The sequence below is a fragment of the Symphalangus syndactylus genome, chromosome 17 (genome assembly GCF_028878055.3).
Source record: "Symphalangus syndactylus isolate Jambi chromosome 17, NHGRI_mSymSyn1-v2.1_pri, whole genome shotgun sequence".
Taxonomy (NCBI): domain Eukaryota; kingdom Metazoa; phylum Chordata; class Mammalia; order Primates; family Hylobatidae; genus Symphalangus; species Symphalangus syndactylus.
The window spans coordinates 57,759,854-57,779,814 of NC_072439.2; the positions used below are offsets into that span (position 1 = coordinate 57,759,854).

General features: G+C 42.1%; 1 protein-coding gene across 3 annotated transcripts in view; it reads right to left on the reverse strand.

Moving 5' to 3' along the window:
• Positions 1–17,892, reverse strand: part of PLCH1 (phospholipase C eta 1) — a 274,017-nt gene extending 256,125 nt beyond the window's left edge. For 2 of the 3 annotated variants that reach the window (XM_063620283.1, XM_063620281.1), the window contains exon 1: positions 17,661–17,892. The gene's annotated coding sequence lies outside the window, so the exon portion shown is untranslated. The remainder of the gene's footprint in view (positions 1–17,660) is intronic. The other variant, XM_063620279.1, reaches the window with a different exon arrangement.
• Positions 17,893–19,961: the final 2,069 nt, after the last annotated feature.

Genomic DNA, 19,961 nt, shown 5'->3' on the forward strand with positions numbered 1-19,961 from the left:
GGGATTACAGGCATGCGCCATCACACCTGACTAATTTTTTTATTTTTTTTTTATTTTTTTTATTTTTTTTTTGTATTTTTAGTAGAGACAGGGTTTCACTAGGTTGGCGATGGTCTCGAACTCCTGACCTTATAAGCCACCCGCCTCAGCCTCAAAGTGTTGGTAATACAGGCGTGAGCCACTGCGCCCGGTTCAAATTCTTTTGATTAATTTTCTATGCAGCTTGGATTTACCTATTCATAAATTCATTCACTGACTTATTTTTAATTATTACATATTTATTTTTTCAAGTTGTATTTGGTTATTTTTTAAATAAGCTTGGTAAAATAAAAATAAAAAAATAAAATGAGCTTGGTTAGTCCTCATAGTTTCTTATCTTCAGCTCTATCTTGTGTTTAGGGGAGGTTTTTTATTCTGTTTTTGGTTTTACAGACATGCTCATTTGCCTTTTAATTTCATTGGCAGAAATTCTCTGTAGTCCGAGATGAAAAATAGATTTCACCAAAAAAGGAAAAAAAATGGGTTCTGCTTAGTACCAGCAACACTTCCAATGTATGAAATCCTTTTTTTTTTTTTTTTGAGATGGAGTCTCATTCTGTTGTCCAGGCTGGAGTGCAGTGGCACAATCTCGGCTCACTGCAACCTCCCCCTCCCGGGCTCAAGCAATTCTCCTGCCTCAGCCTCCTGTGTAGGTGAAATTACAAGTGTGTGCCACCACGCCCAGCTAATTTTTGTCTTTTTAGTAGAGATAGGGTTTCACCATGTTAGCCAGGCTGGTCTCAAACTCTTGACCTCAAGTGATCTGCCCGCCTCAGCCTCCCAAAGTGCTGGGATCACAGGCATGAGCCACCGTGCCCAGCCCAATGTATGAAATCTTTAAACCAAATCTGCATCTTGAGGTTTTCCTGACTTCATAGGTATTGTGAATTCCAGATGCATACCTGTATTAGAGCTGGTTTACAATCACAAATTCTCAGGACCAAGAAATCAGGCACCTGCTCTGCACCAGTGATAAGTGATCTTCCTTACAGACTTCTTAAGTTAGAAAGAAAATACGGTGATTTTGTTTCTTTTTTTTTTCTAATTCACACTTACATTGAAGCAGAAGCCTTTTGAAATCCCAGCTTTATAATCAAAAGGCCCCTTCTCAGATGTCTCACTCTCTCTTGTCCCTTATGCCTTCTGGCAATGAAAACTGAAATTCAAGTTAACCCAGTTTGGCAAATGTCCTCAAGGCAAATCCAGCTTCAGTGCTCAACTGAACCCTCTTCACTGAGCTTTTGGCATGAGTATTCATTACTTTCTTACTGGTTCATTGCATTTAAGAAAATGATTTTTCTATTTTATCCAGAATTTTTAAATGGTATCAGTGGGGGGCGAGTGTGTGTTGCTAAAAAGAGAGCTGAACTCTGGTAATTCACATTCAAAGCCACAGATCCATGCAGTTTGACAGCCAAATCAGGACCTGAGCTAGCCCAAAAAATATTAACTCAGGGGCTGCCACTTTGTAATAACTGCTGATATTTTTTTCGCACTTCCTATGGCCAAGTATCATGGTAAGCATTTTGCAGGTAGTATTTTATTTAGTCCTTTCAACTATCCAAAGGGCTAGGTATAATTATTATCCCTTTTGTTCTGATAGAGAAACTGAAGCACAGAAAAGTTAAGTAATTACCCAAGGTCCCACAACCATCAAGCAACAGCACTAGGATTTGAACTCAAAAAAATCTAACTCTAAAGATTTCCTTCTTAAGATCTGTGTAATTTTGCTGCCTAATAAATCATGAATAAAACAGAGGGAGAGAGAGAGAAAGACAACAAGACAGAGCCCTACTAAGTATGGCAGAACCAGTAGCAGATCCAGACTTCCCAACCTCAGTCCTTTGTACCTCCCTATTCTCATATCAGGATGGGCATATTTCCATTTTTATAGATATATATCCCTTCATTTTAAAGTGGGCACACAATACTGATTGGAAATTAAGACCATATTTAAAAACATCTAAAGGAATGAATATTTGGTAATTAGATTTCAACTGTCAGTGGCCATCAATCTGGAACTCTAGCCCAATATTAACATATTTGATTGCATCTGAAGATGTTTCTTGATGACATACAAACAGCAGATTTATTTTACAATTCTTATTTAATCAACTTGTGCATAGGTCTAACATCCAAAAATTCCTTAGCTTATGCTAATTGTCTCTAAACCAGTGATTTCCACACTTTTTAAATAGTGGAAATGGATTTCAGAATATGTCTGCTCACGATTCCTTCATACATAAGGATGTCCAAAATTCAGTCAAGAAAGGGCATCCCCCAAAGAAGGACAGAGCTGCCAGTCTCCCCAATTCATCTTATTCTCTCTTCTGTCTTCTTCCCCACCCATCAGTGAGTGAAGGGAGCTTATAGCAGGGAATGTGTCCAATTTTCATCTTTGCCCGTCCTCCCTACCCCTTCTACCCAGCAATAAGGAGTGCAGCTCCAAGAGATCTGCCTTGTGCTGCCAATTCAAACTCCAAATATCATCTCTCCTCCTTTCAACCACACAGCAGGGTAAGTGGGGGATCTGTGCCCAAAAATACAGAAAAAAGTTCCTGGAGAGTGGGATGTTATAGCCAGATGTCAAAGGATGAGTAGGTTTAAAAGAGGGAGGAGAATATGGGAGGGTTGCATGGGAAGGACATTTTAGTAGGAAGGAACAGTAGATGCTCAAATCTCTGTTCCTGGCTATAAAAGGAAAATTACTAAAGAATATTATTAATATGCTATCTAAATATAATGTGATATAATAAAGAACATATAAGGAAATTGGGCCAGGCACAGTGTCCACACCTGTAATTCCAACACTTTAGGAGGCTGAGGTGGCAGATGGCTTGAGCCCAGGAGTTCAAGACCAGCCTAAGTGACATGGTGAAACCCCATCTCCTCTAGTAAAAATTCAAATGTTATCTGGGCAAGGTGGTGCACACCTGTAGTTCCAGCTACTCAGGAGGCTGGAGTGGGAGGATCACTTGAGCCCAGGAGGCAGAGGTTGCAGTGAGCAAGAGATCATGCCACTGTACTCCAGCCTGGGTGACACAGCAAGACTCCATCTCAAAAAAAAAAAAAAAAAAAAAAAGAATGCTTAAACATAAATTATTCAGAATATAAGTGCTGAGAATGGCCTCTCTTTAGAAGGATAATAGTCATAATAAAAATTATAGTTTTATAAAGATTTTAACCTAAGATACTGGTGGTAAAATTAAGAATTAAAGTTTTATTTCTCTAAAGGCAGCAGAGATGGGTTCTTAATCCTCTAACAGGTCAATAAAGATCCTCTACTATATAAAGATATGAGAATATCAGAAATTACAAGACAGGAATTCAAAAGGTCCTCAAGGAAATAGAGAAGGAGATGGGATATGAAACCTGATTTGTTCATAAGAATTCTCAAGCTCAAAAGAGCATCAAAAAATGATTAGATTTTTTTTTTTTTTTTTTTGAAACAGAGTCTTGCTCTGTCACCCAGGCGGGAGTGCAGTGGGGTAACCTTGGCTCACTACAACCTCCACCTCCTGGGTTCAAGTGATTCTCATGCCTCAGCCTCCCAAGTAGCTGGGACTACAGGCGCCCGCACCACACCCGGCTAATTTTTGTATTTTTAGTAGAGACGGGGTTTCACCATGTTGGCCAGGCTGGTCTCGAACTCCTGGCATCGAGTGATCCACCCACCTTGGCCTCCCAAAGTGCTGGGATTACAGGTGTGAGCCACCATGCCCAGCTGCAACCTAATTGTTGATTGATCTGCTTAATTTATAGTATATCCATATAGTGGGAAACATGCAGCCATTAAATAAGTAAACAAATAAAAGAAGAGCGAGATGGCAAAATAAATAACTTCACAAGAGCTAAGGAAACCAGGTAAGAGATCATGAGATCATAGCACCTAAGGGTAGCACAGAAATAAGAAACCACATTGAAAAGGGTAGGAAGGACAGTTTTACATGACCCAGGTCACCCATGCTTTAACCACAGGCAGCACAGTGTGGAGAGATACCCTCTGCTTGGGGGAAGAAGATGGAGGTGAATAATGGACATTGCCTCAGACCCTAATGCCAGGCCCAACCCAATAAAATCCAGAACCAAGAGGGCCTGCACAGTTCCAGACTCCAGACCGATAACCATGGACTGAGCCTCCAGGCCTACCCTGGCACCATGCCAGATCCCACAGCCCTAGGCTCCAGACTTGCCTGGTGGACTTGTTCTCCAGGTTTGCTCCATTGCCAGGTTTACCTCAGAGGCCACAGACTCCAGGCTAGCCAAGTGGCACCAGGATACAGATTTGCTTCCATCCCAGGCCAACCTCTGCAGACTTAGGCTCTAGGCCAACCCTAGGGCCGTGCCAGCCCCCATGGACTTAGGCTCCAGGCCCATCCCAGTGGACCTAGATACCAGACTCATCATAGCAGCTGGCCACCACCTGCAGACTCAGGCCCAAGGCCTACTCCAGTGACAGGTCTGCCTCTGTGGATCCAGACTCAAGTCCAATTCCCACAAACAACAAACTCCAAGTCTACCCTTATGCACCTAGGCAGCAGGCTCACCCTCATGGACCCAATCAACAGGTCCACGCCAGTGGATCCAAGCTCTTGGCTCAACCCTGAAGAGTCAGATGCAACGTCTGCCCACCTACTGACCCAGGCATCAAGCCAGCCTGCCCATAAACCCCAAGAGCAAGACCACCCACACAGCACACCAGATGGCCTGCCCAGAATCTTTGGAAGGGCTGACTGATAAAAGGCTTTCCCACACAAAGTCAGTCTACAAAGACTGGAATAAATCCCTACTTCTTCAAAAGCACAGGCACCAACCCACAGCCACAAACATCAAGAATAGTCAGGGCAGCCGGGTGCTGTGGCTCATGTCTGTAATCCTAGCACTTTAGAAAGTCAAGGCAAGCATATAACTTGAATTCAGGAGTTCAAGAGCAGCCTGGTCAACACGGCAAAACCCCATCTCTACAAAATATACAAAAATTAGCCAAGCATGGTGGCACACACCTATAGCCCCAGCTACTTGGAGGGCTGAGGTGGGAAGATCACTTGATCACTTGAGGTTAAGGCTGCAATGAGCCAAGATTGTGCCACTGCACTCTATCCAGCCTGGGTGACAAAGAGAGACCCTGTCTCAAAAAAAAAAAAAAAAAAGTCAGGGAAACATGACACCTCCAACTGAACAAAACAAAACACTACTAACCAACTCTAAAGAAAAAAAAGATGTATGAACTGCCTGACAAGGAATACATTATCATTGTTTATAGGAACCTCAACAAACTTCAAGAAAATACATAGAAATAATTCAAAAAAATCAGGAAAACAATAAATGACCAAAACAAGAAGATTAACAAAAATATTAAAAATCATTTTAAAAGTCAAATTCTAGAGCTGAAGGATACAATGAACCAAATTAAAAAATGCAAGTTTCAACAGCAGAATTAATCAAGAAGAAGAAAGTATCTGTGAACTTGAAGACAGGTCATTTGAAAATGTTATATATAGAAAACCCTAAAGACTATTACTAGATACAATCAGAACTAATAGATGAGGCTGGGTGTGGTGGCTCACTCCTGTAATCCCAGCACTTTGGGAGGCCGAGGTGGGTGGATCACGAGGTCAGGAGATCAAGACCATCCTGGCTAACACAGTGAAACCCAGTCTGAAAAAGTCTGAAAAAAAAAAAAAAAAAGAACTAATAAACGAATTCAGTGAAGTTGCAGGATACAAAATCAACACTAAAAAATCAGTTGTGGCTGGGTATGGTGGTTCATGACTGTAATCCTAGCACTTTGGGAGGCTGAGGCAGGTGAATCACCTGAGGTCAGGAGTTTGAGACCAGCCTAGCCAAAGTAATGAAACCCCGTCTCCACTAAAAATACAAAAGTTATCTGTGCATGGTGGTGCGTGCCTGTAGTCCCAGCTGCTCAGGAGGCTGAGGCAAGAGAATCACTTGAATTCAGGAGGTGGAGGTTGCAGTGAGCTGAGATTGTACCACTGCACTCCAGCCTGGGGTGACAGGGCGAGACTGCATCTCAAAAACAAAACAAAACAAAACAAAACAAAAAAATCAGTTATGTTTCTAAACACAGAATAAATTCTCTGGGGAAAAAAATTCAAGAAAATAATCCCATTTACAATAGCTACAAAAAAAATATGTAGGAATAAATTTAACCAAGGAGGAGAAAAACTTGCATACTGAAAACCACAAAACACTGATGAAGTAAAGAAAACACAAACAAAGGGAAAGATATCCTGTGTTCATAAATTGGAAGAATTAATATTAAAATGTCCGTATTACTCAAAGCAATCTACATATTCAATGTAATTCCTATCAAAATTCCAATGACAGTTTTCACAGAAATAGAAAAAAAAACACCTAAAATTCATATGGAACCACAAAAGATCCTGAATAGACAATGCAATCTTGAACAAATAGAACAAAGCTAGAAGCATCATGCTACCTGATTTCAAAATATACCACACAAAGCTATAGTATTCAAAACAGCATGGTCCCAGCATAAAAACAGACACAGAGAACTATGGAACAGAATAGAGAGCCCAGAAATAAACCTACACCCTTGTGGTCAATTGATTTTCAACAAAGGTGCCATGAACACACAATGGGGAAAGAACAGTCTCTTCAATAAATAGGTTGAGGAAAACTGGATATCCACATGCAGAAGAATAAGATTAGACCCTCATCTCCACCACATACAAAATCAACTCGAAATAGATTAAAGATTTAAATGTAAAACCTGAAACTATAAAACTACTAGAAGTAAACAGGAGAAAAGCTCCATGACATTCTCTGAGCAATGATTTTTTGGATATGACCCCAAAAGCACAACCAACAAAAGCAAAAATAGACAAATGAGATTGCTTCAAACTAAAAAAGAGAATGAATAAAGAGACGACCTGTGGAATGGGAAAAGTATTTCCAAACCATACATCTGATAAGGGGTTAATATTCAAAGTACATAAGGAACTCAAAGAACTCAACAGCCAGAAAACAAATAACCTGATCTTAAGATAGGCAAAGGACCTAGATAGATATTTCTTAAAAGACAACATACAAATGGTCAACAGGTATACATATATAATATATGTACTCAACATCACTAGTCATCAGGAAAGTGCAAATTAAAATCACAATGAGATATCACTTCATATCAGTTAGAATGGCTATTATCAAAAAGACAAAAAGTAAGTGCTGGCAAGGATATGGAGAAAAGGAAATCCTTGTGCACTGCTGGTGAGAATGTAAATTAATACAGCATGGAGGTTCCTCGAAAAATCAAAAATAGGACAGGCACAGTGTCTCCTGTTTGTAATCCCAAGACTTTGGGAGGCCAAGGTGGGAGGATCACTTGAGTCCAGGAGTTCAAGACCAGCCCAGGCAACATAGTGAGACCTGGTCTCTATTAAAAATAAAAATAAATAGACAGTCATAGTGGCATGTGCCTGTAGTCCCAGCTACTCAGGAGACTGAGGTGGGAGGATTGCTTGGGCCCCTGAGGTCAAGACTGCAGTGAGCCATGATCGCACCATTGTACTCCAGACTGGGCAACAGAGTGAGACCCTGTCTCAAGATAAAATTAAATTAAATTTTTAAAAATTAAAAGTAGAACTACTATATGATCTAGCAATTTCACTACTGGGTATGTATCCAGAGAAAATGAAATCAGTATGTCAAAGAATTATCTTCACTCACATGTTCACTACAGCATTGTTCAGAATAGCCAAGTTATGGAATCTGACCTAAGTGTCCATCAGTAGATGAAGGGACAAAGAAAACGTAGTATATGTATACACAATAGAATTCTATTCACCCTTTAAAAAGAAGGAAATCCTATCATTTGCAACATGGATGAACCCAGAGGACATTATGTTAAACGAACTAAGTCAGGCACAGAAAGACAAATACCACATAATCTCATATGTAAAATCTAAAAAAGTTGAACTCATAGAAAGAAAGAGTAGAATGGTAGTTACCAGGGACTGGGATGTGACAGGGTGGCAGGGTGGGGAAGATGTTGGTCAAAGGATACAAAATTTTGGTTAGATAGGGGGAACAAGTTCAAGAGTCTATTGCACAACATGATGACTATCATTAATAACAATGTATTTTATTCTTAAAAATGGATAAGGAGCTGGGTGCGGTGGCTCACGCCTGTAATCCCAACACTTTGGGAGGCCAAGGCAGGCAGATCACCTGAGGTCAGGAGTTCGAGACCAGCCTGGCCAACATAGTGAAACCCTATCTCTACTAAAAATACAAAAATTAGCCAGGCGTGGTGGCAGGCGCCTGTAATCCCAGCTACTTGGGAGGCTGAGGCAGGAGAATCACTTGAACCCAGGAGGCGGAAGTTGCAGTAAGCCAAGATCGCACCACTGCACTCCAGCCTGGGTGACAGAGCGAGACTCCGTCTCAAAAACAAAAGAAAAAATTGATAAGGGTAGATTTTCAGTGTTCTTACAGCAAAAAAAAAAAAAAAGTATGTGAGGTATTACATAAATTAGCTCAATTTAGCCATTCTGCAATGTATACATATTTCAAAACATGTATACAACTTTTATTTGTCAATTAAAGAAAATAAATTGTTTAAGGAAGCTCTTATATGCTGATATATGATACACAAAATATGTTACATCTGAAAAAACACACAAGAAACTAATAACACTTTTATACAGGAGGAAAAACTGAATGGCTGAGGAACAGAGATGTGGGAGGTAATTTTTCCCTAAATGTCCTTGTAAGCTTTTAAAATGTGTAATCATGAAAATATAAGATCTATCCAGTTATTCTTTCCCAAAGAATCAAATTAATACACCAATGAGAAGAATTCTGTGAGAAAATGTATACCTTTAATTTAGTTCACCAGATCGGAAATGAGGACTTTTCAACAATATGTTGGGAATTGGTCCTGATTCGGGTTTTTGCTTTTGACTGAAACTTGGACACTAAATAACAGATTTCACATTTCTCTCTTTTGACAAAAGAAAAAGAAGTTAGTAAACAGTTTATGTTCTCTCTCTTCCAAGACTGTATTTTAGTGATTTACCCAGTAAATAGAAAAATACTTTCAATCCAAAACCTATTTAAAAGAAGAATAGTTGTGGTTTAGAGTAGAACATTTGTGTACAAGCCTTTTCTCTTTTTCCATTTAAGAAGAAAAGATTCCTGTGACATTCACATTCAGACAAGGCTCAGGAAAATTCAGGAATAATCACATTACAGTGATTTCTCTTTGGGGAACAAAAGCAATGGGCAAAAAAATAAGAAAAAGAAACTTTCCAGCCTTCACTCCATAAACACACTGCCTGCAAAAGATAGGTTCAGCTGCTCAGTAGTCAGACGAGTCTGATTTCCACCAGTCCCCTGAGCCGGGTTGCAGCCAATAGTGATGCTTTATGAGAGGAAAGAAAACTATTAAAAATTGCAAAACCTCTCCTGCCCTGTTATCGAAATCCAGAAGACCTTAGAGAACATTAGTTTTTAAAATTACAGAATGCAATGAGGCTTATGAAGGAAGTAAGACAGATAATTGCTTTTCTTTTCTTTAAAATTGCTTCCCAGTCTCCTATTTCTACCAGTTAGGAGCTAAGAGACCGTCGTTTATTTATTCATTTATTATTGAAACCCATATATTCTCTTTTTCTTTCTTTCTTTCTTTTTTTTTCTTTCATTTTATTTATTAAGTTGAAAGCTTCAAAATTCAAAAAGTACAAAAGAGTATACGGGCCGGGCGCAGTGGCTCATGCCTGTAACCTCAACACTTTGGGAGGCTGAAGCGGGTGGATTGCCTGCACTCAGGAGTTCGAGACCAGCCTGGGCAACACGGTGAAACCCCGTCTCTACTAAAATACAAAAGAAATTAGCCAGGCGTGGTGGTGCATGCCTGTAGTCCCAGCTACTCCGGAGGCTGAAGCAGGAGAATTGCATGAATCCGGAAAGCAGAGGTTGCAGTGAGCCGAGATCACGCCACGGCACTCCAGCCTGGGTGACAGAGCAAGACTCTGTCTCAAAAAAAAAAAAATATATACGGTGAATAGTTTACCTCTGACTTCTGTCCCTTAGTAATCAACTTCTTAATTCTTGTGTATCCTTCTGGAGATTTTTTTCTTTTTTCTTTGTTGAGACAGGGTCTCAATCTATCACCCAGGCTGGAGTGCAGTGGCAGGATTACAGCTCACTACAACATCAACCTCCTGGGTTCAAACAATCCTCCCACCTCGGCCTCCCAAAGTGCTGGGATTACAAGCGTGAGCCACCATGCCCTGCCCTCCTAGAGATATTACGTATGCATAAAAGAAAAGGTGGTTCCCCCCTCAAATATAAATTAAAAAATCAGAGGGTCTTCACATAACCCTAACTCCTTATATTAACACGTTACTGTTCTATGAAGCAATCTCTTCTTTAAAAAATAAATTTTCAATACCTCCTGTATCACTCAAAGATAAGAAAGAGCTATTTGGCAAAAAGAAATAGGATGTCCAGAGAACTAAATTGCATATGATTTTATAGCAAATCAACTCACTGAATTTCTGGTCCAGGATTCTGACCTGAAAAGCCTGTATAGATCTTCCAAGTTCCCAGCAGGAATAATTTTGTAGAAGTTTTATTAGCACTCCACGGAGATCTAAGGTCCAAAAGCCTCTTCAACTTAACTGAAGAGGAAGAGAAGAGGGAAGTGGGAAGCTGAATTCAAATGTTTGGTTCTTGTGGACTAGCAACAAGGAAGTGAAGACAGATGAAAGAGAAACCTTGAGTGCCTTGGATCAGTTAATCAGTAACTCACTTACGCTGGCACTAAACTAGATCCTTCTGACATCCAGTGGCAATTGACTGGGTAAGGCTAGACAAGTTTGTAAGTCTCTTGTTCAGTGCAGAAGAACCAGCCACAGAGAAAAGAGGCTGCTTGGAGAATAAGCTACAGAAAACAACTAAAGAGCAAAACCCAGAGAGCCCTCCAGGGACCTGTGTGGTGTCTGAGGCAGAGGCTGAATTCCAAGACAGAGTCCAGCACCCACTTTTTTTGAAACTCTTAGCCTATTCTTCTAGCCTGGAGTCAGGTACTAGGGAAGAAAGACCCAGAAGAAGGGTATGCTTTTTAAGGTGTAGTGCGCTATTAAGAATGTTAGACTGCCAGGAGTAGTGGCTCATGCCTGTAATCTCAACACTTTGGGAGCTAGAGGTGGGAGGATTGCTTGAGCACAGGAGTTCGAGACCAGTCTGGCAATATAGTGAGACCCTGTCTCTACAAAATTTCTTTTAAAAATTAACAGAGCAGGGCGGGGCGCAGTGGCTCACGCCTGTAATCCCAGCACTGTGGGAGGCCAAGGCAGGCGGATCACGAGGTCAGGAGATCGAGACCAGCCTGACTAACACGGTGAAACCCTGTCTCTACTAAAAATACAAAAAAATTAGCTGGGCGTGCTGGCGGGCGCCTATAATGCCAGCTACTCGGGGGGCTGAGGCAGGAGAATCGCTTGAAACCGGGAGGCGGAGGCTGCAGTGAGCCGAGATCATGCCACTGCACTCCAGCCTGGACAACAGAGCGAGACTCCACCTCCAAAAAAAAAAATTAGCAGAACATGGTGGCACATGCCCGTAGTCCCAGCTACTCAGGAGGCTAAGGGGCAAGGACCTCTTGAGCCCTGGAGATGGAGGCTGCAGTGAACCAAGATCGTGCCAGTGACAGAGCAAGACCTTGTCTCAAAAAAATATACAAAAATAAAAGAATGCTAGACTTAGGCGACTTAGGTATCCATCGCAACTCAGCCACCAATTGGCTGTGTGAATGATGACATTCCTGAGCCCAGTTTCTTTATGCTGAAATCAGCTCAAAAATACTGCAAATCTAAAACCAGCTCAGTACAAGCCAGTTGCAACTTCCCAGTACCACAGCAGTTTTAGGAGCACCAAAACTCCAGCTTCTGGAGTAACTTAAGACATTTTCAGCAACTGTCCAAGGCAATTCTGATCTCCAGTTTGAAAAACATTACGAAACACTACCCGGTCCATTCTAGCAGTAAATCTGTCAATACTACCTCAAGAAAAATAATCGGGCAACATTTAGATAAAACCAACATCTAAATCTTAGGATGTCAGGAAGCACACATTAAAACCATGAGGGATCCTCTTCGCACCACAAGATGGCAACAATCCAGAAGTGGTAAGTGAGCAAGTCGATGTGGAAAAATCTCTACAGCACAGAACCTAAACACCACTTCCAAAAACATAGCCCACATCGTTTATAAACAAAGTCGTGAATGTTTTCTGGAACCAGACCTGAATTTACAGCCTCCTAAACTCCATGTAGGGAATGGAGTTTCTTTACTCGCCAGCTTATCAGAAACTCTCTACCTGTCTGTACTTTGCATAAATGGTGAATTTGAAAATAAAAGTAACCCAGTGTTTGTCACAAATTTCCCGCCCATTACCACTGCATTCCTGAGTGGTAATAGGATGTAACAGAACATGGAGGCAGACAGACGTGGGTTCAAATTCCAAGTCTGTTCCATGTTCGTCTGTCCCATGTTCCATCTTAGGCAAGAAACTAACCTCTCTGAACCTCATCAGTAACATAGGATAAGAATTCCTGCCTCTCTTGATTATTGTGAATTATAAAAAGACATAAAATAAATGTCATCACGTTAGGAATACATTAATGTTCATTTCCTCCTTTTCTTCCAGTACCCTTTAAGACATTTACAGAACAATAAATAACCAGAAAAACTATCCCCCATTATGGTAAATCCCAATCATGCCAAAATTCCTCAGACCAAAATAGATATCAACTGAAAAACGGTTTTTTTACATTTAGACATGGTATGTGTACCATATGTGTTCTCATGATACACACATGCTTATAAAAAGATATTGTCAGAAGGTAACCACTGTTGGCCGGGCGCAGTGACTCAGGCCTGTAATCCCAGCACTTTGGGAGGCTGAGGCAGGCAGATTACCTGAGGTCAGGAGTTCGAGACCAGCCTCGCCAACATGGCAAAACCCCATCTCTACTAAAATTACAAAAATTATCCGGGCATGGTGGCGGGCGCCTGTAATCCCAGTTACTCGGGAGGCTGAGGCAGGAGAATCGCTTGAACCCAGGAGGTAGAGGTTGGAGTGAGCCAAGATCGTCCCACTGCACTCTAGCCTGGGTGACAGAGAGAGATTCTGTCTCCAAAAAAAAAAAAAAGAAGGTAACCACTGTTAATTCTACTCAACAATATTAGGTTAAATCATATGACATTGCTGATGTTTGACCACCTTATATTTACAACTATAGCAGTTTCATATAGTTGGAAATAGCAAATCTAGGGCAAGGATTCGAGGCCAGGAGCAGTGGTTCACAGCTGTAATCCCAGCACCTTGGAAGGCCGAGGAGGGAGAATCACTTGAGCCCAGGAGTTCAAAGCTTGCCTGAGCAACATAGTGAGACTTCATCTCTAAAATTAAAAATCGTATTTAAAAAATAAAGCAAGGATTCAATATCTGTCTGCCCTCCCTAGATTTCCTGAAAACAACAAGATCATTAGAAATCAATAACTCTGTATTGTCATCCCTGTTCTGCCATTTATTAGCTGTGTGACTTTTAAGAAAATCATTTAGCAACTTTGGGCCCTGTTTTCCAGATTTATATGACACATATGGCACATTTCTCTTTTTGTGCTCTGTAATTTAATGACTATAATAAGGCATAGGCACTTAGGTTAGTGCCACCAAAATACAGAGCTGGTAAGAACATTTTAAACTTAGCTATCCAAGTTCTCTTGGTTGTCCCTTCTGCATCCATCCTGCCCTCTTCCACTACGAAGCACAGAAGACAGAGACCTTGATGATAATAAAATAAAGCTGTGTAAACTTCTTCACAGGCTTCTTAAAATGCACTTCTAATTTGGCACACCCTAGCACAGCAGTACTGGATTTCTCCTTAAACAAAAATGGTCACGGGTGTCAAAGAGATGTGAGTGAGTGTCCACTGAACTGTGTCTAAATGATTTTCCTTGTGACCAAAGCCAGCCTGGAATAAGCCCCTGCTAGTGAGAAGAGAGAACATGCTTCCCAGGCCGAGGAGGCATTGTTCAAAGTAATGAGTTCTGCACCACTTGGTCCACAATTCACAGCTGAGTCTGATTTTCCTAGACAAAGAGCAATAACCAAATGGAGGATGCTCTTCAGCAAACTTCCCTGGGTATATCATTGTTTTTAGACTCATGAGGTGGTGAAGGAAAGACGAAGAGTCTCCCTAACCGTCTATGTCCTAGGAATGACAAGAGGAAATGTTTGTCAACCCTGGTCAACATTATGCCAGGATTTTGTCATGGCTGTAATGGATTTCAAGAGTCTAAATTCACTAAAAATGCCTAGAAATTATTCCATCTCAAAAGTTAAAATGTTTAAATACTCTATTGCATCCCTTTTATCCTTTTATCATAATTTTATATCCTCTCTCTTTTTTTTTTCTCAGGGAAAAAATAGTTATGATCCTTCAGGCATGCAGACCAACATTCTTAGAAGGAAGCTGCAGAAGGTTCATTATGTCATGAAACACAGAGCCAGAACAAAGGATTACTGAATCACTCACCTTATCTTCATCTAAGAAACCTGAGAATTACAGGGTTTCTGTTTCTTCTAAACTCAGTGCTGCACTTGCCAAGACTACAAGTTTTAGAGTAGAGTTTGCACTTCAAAAGTGTAAGCAAATAGGTGCACATAATGCTTCCTATCCTAGATATAGAGCCTTATCTAAATTACTCAGTTTCAGCATTTGTTTCTGAATCTGCAAGTCTGAGTGATTAGCACCAAATCAATCGTTCTCCTTAAGAGTACCAAAGGTAGTATCTTCACCCTGAACATCTAAAGTGGTATTAGAATTATTTCAGGACTCACAGCTCTTAGTTCATTCAGAACAGAAATCTGGACTTGCTCATCTTGCCTTATATATAATACGTTCTCAATAAACATTTGTTGACTAAGTGAATAAATTAAGTAAAAAACATTTCATTAAGAATTTTCACAGTATTTTACATTATGGCACCCTAACAAGAAGCACTTTTATCATATTCTATGTTTATAATACTAGGCCTATATCTGGAAGACTGATTTTTAAAACAAATTTAATTGAAGTTGATGATGTGGGAAAATATATCAAACGGAAGCAATAACTTTAAACAGATTTTATTGCAAATCTGGTGCCACTATAAATCCTCGCTCTGCCCATCAACCTTCCCTCTCTTTGTCTCCTTCCCATTGCCTCTCCCCAGCCTCCCCCAGGTACTCCCAGTCTCATTATCCCATGATCTGTTAAAACTGCAGTTTACCTCCTGGAACCAGCAGAAACACATGTCACTGAGAATTAGGGAATTGGAGCCAGTTACAAGCCACCAAATAGGGTCACAAAGTATCTGAACCTGAAAATTAAGAGTTTTTCTATTTTGCTAAACACAAGAAAAGGAGAAAAACTCAGTTGGACTTATATTTAAACATTTGAGCTAGATGGATTGCACAATGTTAAGAATGTATGACAAATGAGATGGGAAAGAACTTTAACAGCATGTTACTCGCTAGTCATTTGAAAAGTGGTATGTTTGATTTCATTTGCTGATGGTAGGAGGATATTATCTTAAAACATCTACCACAAATAAACACTTGCTATTCTTGAAAACAAATTGCTTGAAACTGGTATGTGGTGAGACAGTACTCACGTATTACTTCATCCAAGGTATTTTATGCCACACTTTATCCCAAGAAGAATAACTCCATTTTAAATTTGTATTAGCAGTTATGTTAATTCTAACCAATGTTTAATAGCAACTAGGTACCAATCATGCTGCCAAATATTGATGTAGTTTAAGAAAAATAAGCAAGAAGCTGCCGCTCCTTCTACATACCCCTTAAGATGTATACTTTTGCCAAATGCTAGGCTGTACGTAAACAAATGGATTTTAAAAGAGGGGATAGGGCTGTCAAGATTCACAATTTTATGAAAATGAAAATGATTCTCGTCTGCCGGGTGCGGTGGCTCACACCTGTGATCCCAACACTTTGGGAGGCAGAGGTGGGTGGATCACCTGAGGTCAGGAGTTCCAGACCAGCCTGGCCAATATGGTGAAACCCCATCTCTACTAAAAATACAAAAAATAGCTGGGCGTGGTGGCGGGAGCCTGTAATCCCAGATACTCAGGAGGCTGAGGCAGGAGAATAGCTTGAACCCAGGAGGCGGAGGTTGCAGTGAGCCGAGATCGCACCACTGCACTCCAGCCTGGATGACAGAGCCAGACTCCGTCTCAAAAAAGAAAAAAAGAAAATGACTCTCAACAGACAGCTTGAGAAAACTGGCTTCTTAAGTTAAGGCTTCTTGAAGCATTCTCTGCAGAAGATTTTAACTCCAAAGGTGACCAAAACGCTGAGGCAACTGAAAAAAAACTACCGCCTCTTCTGGGAAAGCCTTTGTTTCTTTTCATTGGCATTATACTCTGGTCCCTTTTGCAGAGCATCTCCTTGTCATAAACATGCCAATAAACAGGACATCGGTGCTGCTGGGTTGTACAAGCTCTGCTCTTCACCTGGGTTAGGAGGCACAGATTTGTCCTTGTAACGCTCGAGAACAATCACTTCACTGAATTTTCTAACTCTCTATCAGGAAGTAAATGTTTTATTCGTCTCTCCTTTTCGGGACAGAGGGGAATTTCAATTGCTGCCCTAATAACTAATCTCTCACCATTTTCTTCTGTCCGTGATCAAAACGGTAACAAGGGAAGGGAAAAGTTGGGTGTTTTTTTTTTTTTAATTTAGTTGATTATTGCTTTAATGCTGAACTCTCAAAGTCAAAATGTGATCACAAATTGATTCGCAGAAGGAAACAAATAGAAAAAGCCTCGGGAAGGAGAGGAGAGGGCGTCGCAGACGCTCAACAGAGAACTGGGCTTAGGGGCGCGCGGGGTGGCGTCTCAGACCCGCAGCTCAGTCACCAGGGAAACGCCGCGCAAGCGCAGAGCGTGCCGCCGCTGGGCCGGGGTTTGCCTCCACCACCCCGCGCCGCTCGGGCGCTCTTGGTTCTTCCCAGGAAAGGGCAATGGAGTATATCCCCTTCGCGCTGAGCACACCTAGTCTTCTCTAAGAGGGTCCTGAGCAGGGTCACCGGGCGCAGGAAAAGCTGTGAGACTCCCCAAGTGTAACGGACGCTGCACTCCCCTTGCTGGGAAAAGCGGACCTGCTCTCCTGGCGGCGTCTGGCGGTCAGAGAGAGGGTCCCGGGACCCCGCGTGAGCGTGAAGCATCCTGCAGCGAGGCTGGACCTTCCACCGGGCGAAACGCCACCCACCACCACCGCAAGGGACACGAGAGTTACATTATTTCGCAGACACACACACCCACCCTCATCCTTCTGAATTATGGGACCCCGAAGAGCAGCCGTGGCCATTTCCCCGCACGGGGGCTTAGGGGATCCCCACGCACAGCACTCACACAGTCCTAAAGAGGCGTGTCCCGGCTGTGGCTGCCGAGAGAGGAACTCGGGCCACCTGCTCACTCGCTCATCAGACTGGCGTACCAGTTCTCTTTTTCCTGCACACCCCCTTCTCTCCCGGGCCCCCTCCTTCCCCCGAAAGCACTGACCTCCTCAGCTTTGAGTGTTCAGTAGCTGAAGGACTCCTCGGAGTCCGTGGCACAGGGAGCCACCTCCGAAGTGCTGGGGTGATGAGTTATTGGCCCCTGTGACTCCAACTCCAAACCCTTGCCGAGGGCCAGAAAAGCCCCCCTAGAAGAGCACTTCTTCCCACTAGCCAGCAGAAGCCCCAGACGAGCGGGGAAGAGCGGGGCGCCGCCGCCACAACCTGCTTTCTCATTCAAATCCTCACGCTCACACAAGAGCCCCCTCCCTCTCGGTCCCGCAGCTTCCGAGGAAATCAGGAACTGGAGTTGGGGAGAGCGGACTGGAGCGCTCGCTGCCTCCTCTGGCCCGGGCGGGATGGGTGTACGGAACCCCAGGGCTGCACCTGGAACCCCAAGGCTGCACCTGGAACCCTTGGCCTACTCTCTCCTGCGGGGCTCCCCGCTTGGCAAGGGCCAGAAGCACTGGGAATGAAGTCCTTTTACTCCCCCGCAAGTTTCAAAAGTTTCCAAACCCAGGGTAACCCCTAGATATTCAGTTTGGGGGCTGTAGCGGGAGGGCCTCGGTGGTGGGGGGTAAAGGAGTTGGAGAAACAAAGTTGGAGGTGAAGGGCGCAGGGAATGGGAACTGCGTGCAACTTGCACCAAAGTAAAAAGTGTTCTCAAACTCCCGCCTTACCTCCTTTAAAAAAAAAAAAAAAAAAAAAAAAAAAAAAAAAAAAAAAAAAAAAAAAAACTTTCTAAGAACATAGCATCTGTCGATGCTGCAAATTAAAGAGATCTACTCTGAGTGAAGTGCAACTAAAATCGAGAGATTGTAGATGATAACACTTTGCTTTTATTTACCCCCAGTCTCTTCATTTGGAAATGCTACTCCTTGGCATTAACAGGCCACTTATTCACTTAGATCCGTTTAGTGGCTGGTTGACTCAAGCCGGCAACCTGCCGGGAGTAAGAAGGCGGCGGTGGCAGAGGAAAGCTTGCACGGAGCAGGCACTCAAGTGTTGGTGAAACGATGAAATCTACTGAACGCACTGACAGGATGAGTGACCAGCTTGAGGCGGATGCTGGAACCGCCGCTGGCCTAGACGGCCGCAGTGTGATCCGGCTTCTGGATTCCAGGATTTACATTTATCAGCCTTCATTCAACCTGCCCTATTGTTAGTTCAAAGCCTGGCTGGGAAGGAGTGGGGACGCAGCTCTTTACTCACCTTTCAGTTTAAAATAATCCTCCAATAAGAATGTCCTGGAAAGCTGGCAGCATGGGGTTGGCAGGGATTTTCTGGGCTTAGTGACAACATAAACTAAAGTCATTTTCTTTTTTCATGCATGAATTTGCCCAGGAAGTTACAAACGAGTAAGTTACAAATGAGTGCCTGAGATTGGAGCTCGGGCCTTGGCTGCCTGTCCGCTTTGACAGACAGTTAGTGTGGAGGGTGGTAGCACTGTGACCTCTCAGCGCAAGATCTAGGGTTTCACCTTTTCATCCCACTTAGCCGATACCATAGAAACAACCCATTTGTATTATTCAATTCAACAGAGGCAATTACAATGTCACAGCAAAGCACCATGGGCAAGAAGAAACTTTATCCTGAAAACAATCCTAGACTCTCAGAAAAAAGAAAAAAGCCACCAGAATACCCACTTGAATTTCTTCCTGCCAATAGTACCAGGAAGAAATCAATTTGGAAAAAATGTAGGTAACGTCCTTTGCCTCTACAGAAACAAACCTCCCCAAATTTACTTGTTTTTGTTTTTGTTTTTTTGCATGCCCGTACACAAGCCTCAATTTATAAGAAATTAAGTCATTAACCCTCTGCCTCCAAATTGCTTTGTATTTTCTAAACAAGCTTGTTAGAGCTTTGTTTTGCTGGTAAACTCCATGGTGAATAGAAAAGCCAAAAAAAAAAAAAAACCACCAAGATAATCCCTCAACAGCAGCAGTTCACCCCCTAACCTCCGGTGTTTGTCTTTCTTGAGTCTGAAAAAATGCAGATGCACACGCTGAAATAAACTCAGACACAAAGTTCATAGTAAGAGCACTTGTTTGCTATGCATTCTTTATTTTGATAGTTTTAATCAACTCCCATAATTTTGGAAACTTTTAAATTTTTAAATTGTGTGATATTTCAAACCTACCAAAAACAGGACATACACCATGTAATACTCCTGCTCCCCCAACCCCTTCTTTTTTAAATAAAGCATTACAGATACAGCTAAACCCCAACTCCTGACTCGTTACCCTCACCCCTTCCCAAAGGTAATAATTCTGAAGTTGGTATGAATCATAATTATGCATGTTCTTAA